Below are 9,214 nucleotides of genomic sequence, written 5' to 3'. Positions count from 1 at the left end.
TCAGTGTGTAGTGAAACTTTTGAGGTGAAAGAAAAGGTTTTGCCTAAGCAAAAATGCTGTACAGGTGTCCAATCATGAAATAGTAGTGCTTTTTTGTTTTTTGTTTTTTGGAGACAGGGTTTTTCTGTGTAGTCCTGGCTGTCCTGGATCTCTGTAGCCCAGGCTGCCCTTGAACATAGAGATCCACCTGCCTCTGCCTCCCAAGTGCTGGGATTAAAGGCATGTGCCATCACTGCCTGACTCCCACGTATGGTAACAAAATAATGATATTTAGTGACACATGGAATAGTTCTTGGCTGTAGGGTAAATATGATTTAGTAAAGAGAATGTTTAAGATGCATTGAAGATAGTGTAGTTAGTAAATGAGCTACTACGGTTGCTGTTTCAATGAACAATGTTATATTACACTTTTTTGATGAAACTAATACTGAGTTTTGGAGAGACTAGGTTCTAGATTTAGCTGAGTCACATACTATATGACTTTTCCCTCTCTGGCTTTACAAGAGTCTCAGATGAAAGATTGAATTAAATTGTTTCTTAGGTCTTTTCTAGCTCCCATATTAAGTGATTATTTTTTCATGAGACATTGGGCTAGAAAAGAGCGCTCTTGCAGAATTTTGTCATAGTTTCAAAAGTTATACTTGTGAGATAATTAAATCTGTTATGGGTGAAGTATATTTCCCAGTTGAGCATTGTGTGTATGTGTGTGTGTGTGTGTGTGTGTGTGTGTGTGTGTGTGTGTTTTCGTGACAGGGTTTCTCTGTGTAGCTTTGTGCCTTTCCTGGATCTCGCTCTGTAGACTAGCTAGGCTGGCCTTGAACTTAGAAAGATCCTCCTGCCTCTGCCTCCCCAGTGCTGGGATTAAAGGCGTGCACCACCACCACCCGGCTGTGTGTTTGTTTTTATACTCTGTGAAGACTTGCTTACTTGTTTATTCTGTGGAAATGTGTGTGTGTGTGTGTGTGTGTGTGTGTGTGTGTGTGATAGAGGTGTGGGGGGGGCAAGAGTTTCCTTTAAGATAGCTGCCATGACATCTTGTTAGAGATTTTTGTTATTTGCATTTAGCCCCTAAAGAAATGATCTCAGAATAGGAAACTCTGAACGCATTAAACTTGCCCTTAAAGAGGTGTTTCTCACATATCTGATGCAGGAGTTGAAAGTCTTCTCTCATTTCCACTTCCATTGATTGACAAATTACAGCTTTTAATTTCTGTTCTTGTTTCTCTAGGCTTCTTAATTGGCATTTGGCTAGTTTTCAGTTATACAAAAGTTGCATGTTATATGACCTGAGAATCTGTTTACCTTTATCTTCCAAGAGGGTTTGGTTAAGATTATATCTTAGAGCCGGGCGGTGGTGGAGCACATCTTTAATCCTAGCACTCAGGAGGCAGAGACAGGAGAATCTCTGTGAGTTCGAGGCCAAGCCTGGTCTACAGAGTGAGATCCAGAACAGGTACCAAAACTGCACAGGGAAATCCTTTTTCAAAAAAACCAAAAAAAAAAATTTTTAGAAATCATATCTCTGATATCAGAAATAGTTATATAACTTTACTGGCCAGAGCATCCTGGTTTTCTTTTTGTCTCCACTGTGCATAATAGCCACCCTTTTTGTATCATTCATTATTATTTTAGTAGGTTCTGTTAGTGGATCATTTATGTGTCTCTTCCTCTATCTGTCCATCCATCATTTGTCCACCTGTCCATTTAATATGTACTTTGATTAAATTTCTGCATGAAGCAACTTCAATAGAGACATGTGTCCTTTGCTTTTCTTGGTAATGAATCCCATACCTGCTCCTCTCTCTCTGGATCTCTCTCTCTCTCTGAATCTCTCTCTCTCTTTGAATCTCTCTCTCTCTCTCTCTCTCTCTCTCTCTCTCTCTCTCTCTCTCTCTCTCTGTTGGTATATGTTGGGGGCAAGTTATAAAGGGCTCAATTTTTCGAAATTTTAGTGCCTAGTTTTAGAACCCTGTTTTCCTAGATTCTATTTTCTTTACTCTATCCTTTGTTAGTTGTTACATTTAGGTTAAAGACAGAGTCAGGAAGAGAGAGTTCACAGGCCATGATTTTTTTTAACATTAAAAAACCCTTTTTGTTGTACAGTGTTTCTATAAGATCTCCAAATAGAATTGTACAGTGAGCCTCTGTCACTCAGATTCAGTAATTAACAGTGCTTTGAGAATGTTTTTGTCATTTGCCTCTATTGCCTTTTCCTAGACTATGTAAAACAGCTCCAATATGTAACTTGTAAATATTTCAGAATGCATCTCTTATTATGAACTTGAAACAAATATGAATTACAACAGCCTGAGTTTTGTAGAAATTTTATGACTTAGGTTTTGTTTACGGGAAACTTCCATAATGGAAAGATTATCAGAAATGAGGGAAAAATTGGGGTATGAAAACAGGGGTTGGGGGCTTTGTCAGTAAGGGCCAGAGTTATTGTTAAAAGAATTTTCATCCATTTGCTACCAAAAACATGTAGTCAGATAATTTAAGCTTTGATTCCAGGCCGTTACTATGCTATGCTTAACTTCACTCACAAGTAAATGCTCTTTGTGGAGTTTTTGACATTGGGCTAAGTTTTAAGGATTTTTGTCATACCTGGCATGAAATTCCCTTCTCTGGAGCAGGCCTTAAATACAATCAGAATACTGTGAGTTGCCCCATAGCAGTCATGTGACTGTTGCAGCAATGGATGCATCTTGCCTGGCAGATTGGTATTGCAGCATGCAGAGTCTAGTGCAGGGTAAGACCATTGATGTCTTCTGCCCTCCAGCAGCCTGAATTGCACATTCTGGCACTGTGATAATTAGCCAGCAGGTAGGAAGCTTCCTGGTCCATTTGAGATTATTAATTGTTTTTATGTTCCATTGCCAAAATGAGTAGCATTTTCAGAAATAGTCTTTAAAATTTTATCTTAGGTGTTTTTTTCTTATTATTTTAGGTATATTTTGCCTGCTTATGTTTGTGCACCATGTATGTGCTTGGTGCTTGTGGAGGTCAGAAGGGAGATGTTGGATCCCCTGGAACTGGAGTTACAGACAGAGAGCTGCCATATGGATTCTGGGAATCAAACCCAGGTGCTCTGGAAGGGCAGCCAGTGCTCTTAGTCAGGGAGACATCTCTCCAGCCCAGTAATAGGGTCTTACTAACCTTGTAGTTATTATGGGTAACCAGGGGTGATGACAGTAGTTTGGGTTGTTTTAGAGATCTCTGGCTCCTCCTTGACCAATAACTTATATGGTAGTATCCCATGCCTTATGCTGCAATTTTCATTTAATCATCTTCTGCAAGTGACATTATCCACTCAACCAGGGTAGTTTCATTTGAACTTTTTTTTTTTAAAGTTGTGTTTGTACTTACTAACTAGTGTGTTTTCACATTGATGGGCTTTTTCATACATACTTAGTTTTGGGTTTTCTTCATTTAAATTCAGAGCTACAAGATTTTTTGCTCAGCCTCATAGATTTGTTTGATTTTTGATATTAAGTATTGTTCTAATTATAGTTCCCTTTATCTATACGAAGAACTCCAGTTCTCCTGCATGCTACATATTATAGACTAAAATAGACTGCCACATAAAAATTTATTTGATTTATTAATCTGTATTATACATATAACAGTTTAAGAATAATAATACCAAAATGATCACTAACATATTATAGGGGTCATTAGCGATGTACAGTAATATTCTGATATAAAATCACTTGAAGTAATTTTTCCATGTGTGGTTAACTTTTGCCTGGACACATATTTAGGTTGCCTTGTTTTATTTTCAATTTTAAGAGCTGTCTTAAAAATATATGTTCTTTTCTGGGTTGGTATATAAAATGAATAAAAATATTTCTTTGAAAAATATATTTTCTTTTGTATTTAAGTAAAGTTTACATCAAAAAAGTCAAATCAATAGAGCAAGCTATAATTCAAGAGTCTAACTTCCCTAGGTAATATAATAGTCTACTTATGCTTTAGTTTCTTTTTTTGCCTCTAGTAATAAGCGTTATTGAAATGATGCATAACTTTTCTTTGTCATTCCTTCTTTCCCAGCTTCTAAGTTAAAGTACTTTTTTTTACTTCAGTAAATCAGTCAGCAAACTTACTATACACACACACACACACACACACACACACATATATATATATATATATATATATATATATATATATATATGTTGTTTCCACCTTTGACTTAGTTTTCACTTGTAATACAGGATCTACATTTTTAGAGAATACAACTGTTACCTCCTGTGTTCTATTCCTTGTAACCATTATTTAGTTTAGTTCTATAAGTACATGTATAGCTAATGATTACAGTCAGTTCTTAAATAAAAAATCTTATCAGTCATTTGTGTTACATGGAGTTTGTTTTTTAACAAATTTCTCTGGAAGGCCTCCTGGGAGCATTCTTTGAGTTATTACATTTTCTAATAGGCTTTTGTGTGGCATTTATACATGGAAATCATCCTTTTGGCTTCATATAAAATCCCTGGTTTACATTTTCAGCCCTTGGGTATCTCCAGCCTGTTGTTTTATCATTGCCCAGAATAAAATATTGGTGTTGAAAACTGATGATAAATTTGATTTTCACCCTTATAAGTAAATCTTTTTGCCTGTGCCCAAAGAATATTTTTTCTTTAAAAAAATGAGATTTATTTTTATTAGTTTTAATTGGTATTGGTGGTGATGGTGGTGGTGGTGGTGGTGTGTGTTTGTGTGTGTACTTCAGAGGTGAGAGGTGTCATATCATACTGGAACTGGCGTTATAGGTGCTGGTGATTTGCCTGATTTGAGTGATGGGGTCTTTTCTAGGAGCAGTACATCTTGCACATGTACATCTTAACTGTTGTTTCCATATCTTCTGGCACTTCTTTTTTTAATGCAACATTTTACTAGAATTTTTGTATCTGTGATTCACTGTAATACAACACCCTTTTAATATATAGTTTAATTTTTTTCCAAAAGAATTTTAATTATTTTTATGTGTATTTTTGTCCCACTACTTTGGTTTTCTTCTTTAGGCACTCCTATCATACTTACGTTACATCTTTCTTAAGCCTATTTTTGATATGTGTCCCTTTCTGTGTTCTTTTTATCTTATTTTTTACTTTATTTTAATCTATTTCCTCTTTTGAAAAATCAAATTCTTTTAAGACTATTTAAAGTGTTTATTGAATCTTTTTTTTTTTGACAATTTTGTATATATGTAAAGTATATTCTTATTACTATAGTCCCCTATCTTTTCACCAGACATAGACAGACTTTTCTGTTTGGGCTGCCAACTCACAAAAAAAATGACACTGAGATTTATTATTAATTATGAAAGCTTGGTCTTAGCTTAGACTTGTTTCGTTTTGTTTTGTTTTTGTTTTTTCGAGACAGGGTTTCCCTGTGTAGCTTTGTGCCTTTCCTGGAACTCACTTGGTAGCCCAGGCTGGCCTCGAACTCACAGAGATCCACCTGGCTCTGCCTCCCAGTGCTGGGATTAAAGGCATGCGCCACCACCGCCTGGCAGCTTAGGCTTGTTTCTAACTAGCTCTTATAACTTGAATTAACCCATATATATTTTTAAGTCTATGTTCTTCTATATGCTCATTACCTTATCTCCATTATGCCCATCCTGGTTATTTTGTGTCTGGCTGGCGACTCCACCTTTCTTCTTCTCTTGAGACCTTTCTGTCTCCAGAAGTCCCACCTAACCTCTTGCCTAGCTATTGGCTGTTTAGCTTTTTATTAAACCAATCACATGACATATCTTCACACAGTGTAAAGGAATATTCTACAACATTTTGGGTGCCATATGTAGTTGGACTTTTTCATTGGGACTGTCAGTTCCCCAATAATGACACGGAGACATTATTAATTATGAAAGCTCAACTGATAGCTTAGGCTTGTTTCTAACTAGCCCTTATAACTTGAATTAACCCATTTCTATTAATTTACTTCCGTCTTGTGACTTTAGAGAAAATACTCTATTATCTGTCTTGATGAATTTAAAGTTTTATATCAAAACCATTTTTTATTATAACTTGTATTACCATCTTAAAACTATCTTTTTAGACCTCAAAACATTTTTTAGATAAATAATTTAAGCTTTTATGTCTCTGAAACTTATAAACTTTACATCTTTTATGTAATTTTTCTTTCTGAATTTGGCTGTAATTGTAATTTACAATTACAAGGAAAATTGTAAAACTATAATTATCTAGTCTTCAGTCTCCATCAGAGACCTGAGAAGAATAAAATATTACTTGAGTAAACAGGAAGTGCAGAGCAAAAAACTTGCAAAACTATAGAAATGACAGTGACAGCTGGTTGCCTGGACAGTCACCTAAGGTTCCTCTCACACACTGGGGCATCCATCTTCAGCCTAGAGGCCTAGAATATCTGACAGACTTCTCTGTGAAGCAGGAATTTTGAAGGACTGTCTTATCTTGTCTTGGCAAAGTTTGGCAGCCTTATTCTTTTGTGTCCTGCTTGTCCAGTTTGGACAGTATACTGTCAGCAATTGAGGCAAGGGCAGCTATTTTGCCCAGTGGCTAGCTTTTGCCACAGAGAAAGCAAATTCCATATGAAGGTTCTACAATTGCCCAGTAGATGGGGAGCAGATGTATCTAACTGTCATGAAAAACTTTATGTTATTATGACATTTTAAATGCCATATTCTGTAGGTCTTAGAAGTGTTTGAAGATAAATTATCTAAAATATATCTCTGTATGACCTTGAAAACATACCTAACATGACTATAATTTTGATAGTTATAGATGACTATTTAACCTGTATTTCTTTATTATCCTAAATAGCTTTTAAACACTAATACTTTACATTACATTTTTAAATGAGATGCATAGGTGCAATACCTTAAACAAGAAATAGAAACATATAGTATAACAAAGTATAGTATAACCTTAAATTTGTGTTAATATGCAAAAGTCCCTATCAGTGTAAAATATTTGAGAGTAATGGTTGTTCAAAAGTAGACTCAATAATCCACCCTTTTATCCCATAATTTCTATACTATATCTCCCTTTTTCCCTTCAGAAAGAGATCCCTGAATCTAATCTTCTTTGTTTTGCTTTCTCCCTGATCATAACCAGTAACAATTTGTAATCAACCCTCGTAAATGATGACAAACATCCATAACCCACCAAATGACCAAAACCCACCCACCCAACTCTTGGGAATGTGGATGTTGTGTTCTCTAGACTGCTTCTTGTTGTCTGTGGGGTGTTGGCATCTTTAAGGAACCCTGGGAAAATTGGAATAATGGTCAAGTCCTGGGAGAGGTAGTCCTAACATTTGTTGTTCAATCTCTGTGCAATGGGAAAGCGCAAGGCTTATCTGCAGTCCTGGCTGGAATAGTCTGTGAGGCTCAACCATCTCAGCCAGCAGAACTCTGAGGAAACTGCAATAGAGGTGCTCTGAGAGGCTGGATCATCTGGGCCACCTGTTTTCATTGGTGTCTGCCTTGCTCTGAAAACAAACTTTCAAAGGTAACATAACATTTCTGCATTAACACAAGTATGGAATGTGCAGTGTGCACAAGTCAGTTAAAGATGATTTTTTTGTCTATGTTTGAGCAGGTAAAAGGCATCTGTCAACTTTTTAGATCTCTTTGGACTGCATAACCAAACTGTAATATAAATCTCTATCCATGCCGTATGAAAGGATGGTATGTAATAATAAGTCACGAGGACTCTGTAGTCAACAAGATTTACCCACTTCCTTATAACCCTTTTTAATGATTTCTTTAAAAGTTTTGCTTTTATTAAATTTCATATTTTTAATGACAAAGTAACAAGAAATATAATTGAAGGTTCTCAAGGATCATGTCCAATGTTGTTTTCATCTAGCCTGCTCTTGTTCATCACTTGGGCCGTCATACTGTCTGTATCAAAGAGGTGCTGCTGCTGCTGGGTTTGAGATTGCTGCTCCATGGCTCAATATTTTATCAAATATGTACAAAGATATCTGTAGGCATTAATTTTTATGTCTATGGTTGATCTATTCCATAGTTTGCAATGCTTATTGATCTCAATAACAGGAACCCTGTACTTTCATAATCTTTGTGGTATTTGCCCAGTCAATTTACGTTTGGGCTTTGGAATATTAGTCTATTAATGACATATTGTTATTGCTTATACCTTTTTTCCTCATTCCCCTGGATTGTATGTTGTATATTATATGGAATACAAAAGTGAGTTTTACTGTGATTTTAAAAAACTGAAGATTATGTACTTAATTGTTAAAATTTAGATACATTTAACCAAAAGGAGTTGAATGGTAGTTTTAGAAGGTCTTCTGAAATAATGAAGTTATATTTTATTTAGCATCTAGGTGATACTGATACTGCTGAATCTGTGGGCTGCTCAGATATGTAGTATACTATTACAACACATTTTACATCCTACCTGCACTTTTCATGGAATCAGTGTTATGGGGTGGCTTAGATTTTTCAGGTATTTATATTATAAATGCAAATATCAAAGAAAATGATACAGGATTTGATTTTCAGCTTCATAGGATAGGTTAGAAATCACAGTATTGGGGTAGTTTAGTCACTAAATTTTTCTGACGTTGCTGTGTATTTTATTTTTATATACATACTCCCATATTATTATAAGAACTCTGCTCTACCTTTGTGCATGAAAGGGGATACAGGAAATTTAAACATCTTCTTCCTTAAGGCTTTATAATACATGATAAAGGTGAAGTGAACATAGGTCTAATCTCAAAGCTTCTTTTTATACTGAAATAAACTGTCTTCTAAGGAGCTCTACTTGGAAATGAGCTCTATAGAAAAGTTTTAAAATAAATTTCTTTCAGAATCCTTTAAAAGGGTTTATGTTTATCTGGGAAAATAAGCCTTGCAAGTGTGTGTGTGTGTGTGTGTGTGTGTGTGTGTGTGTGTGTGTGTGTGTGTGTGCATGCGTACATGTATGCATACATGTATAGCCATCATCCTCTACTTTAAAGAAGATGAAATCTTAAACCATACCTGATGGCTTAGGACTGTAATTCCAGCTACTCATGAGACTGGGGCAGGAGGATTCTAAATTCAAGCCTGAGCTACAAAGTAAGTTCAAGGACAAGTTGTTAACTTAGTGAGACTTTGTCTCAAAATAAAAAGTAAAGAGAAAATGAGAGGTACTACTCAGTAGTAAAATGATGGTTTTGCATTCCCAAGATCCTGTGTTCAATCCTCAGTCTCATA

This window comes from Peromyscus maniculatus, chromosome 1 (assembly GCF_049852395.1).
Source record: "Peromyscus maniculatus bairdii isolate BWxNUB_F1_BW_parent chromosome 1, HU_Pman_BW_mat_3.1, whole genome shotgun sequence".
Classification (NCBI taxonomy): Eukaryota; Metazoa; Chordata; class Mammalia; order Rodentia; family Cricetidae; genus Peromyscus; species Peromyscus maniculatus.
This window is presented reverse-complemented; position numbering follows the sequence as displayed.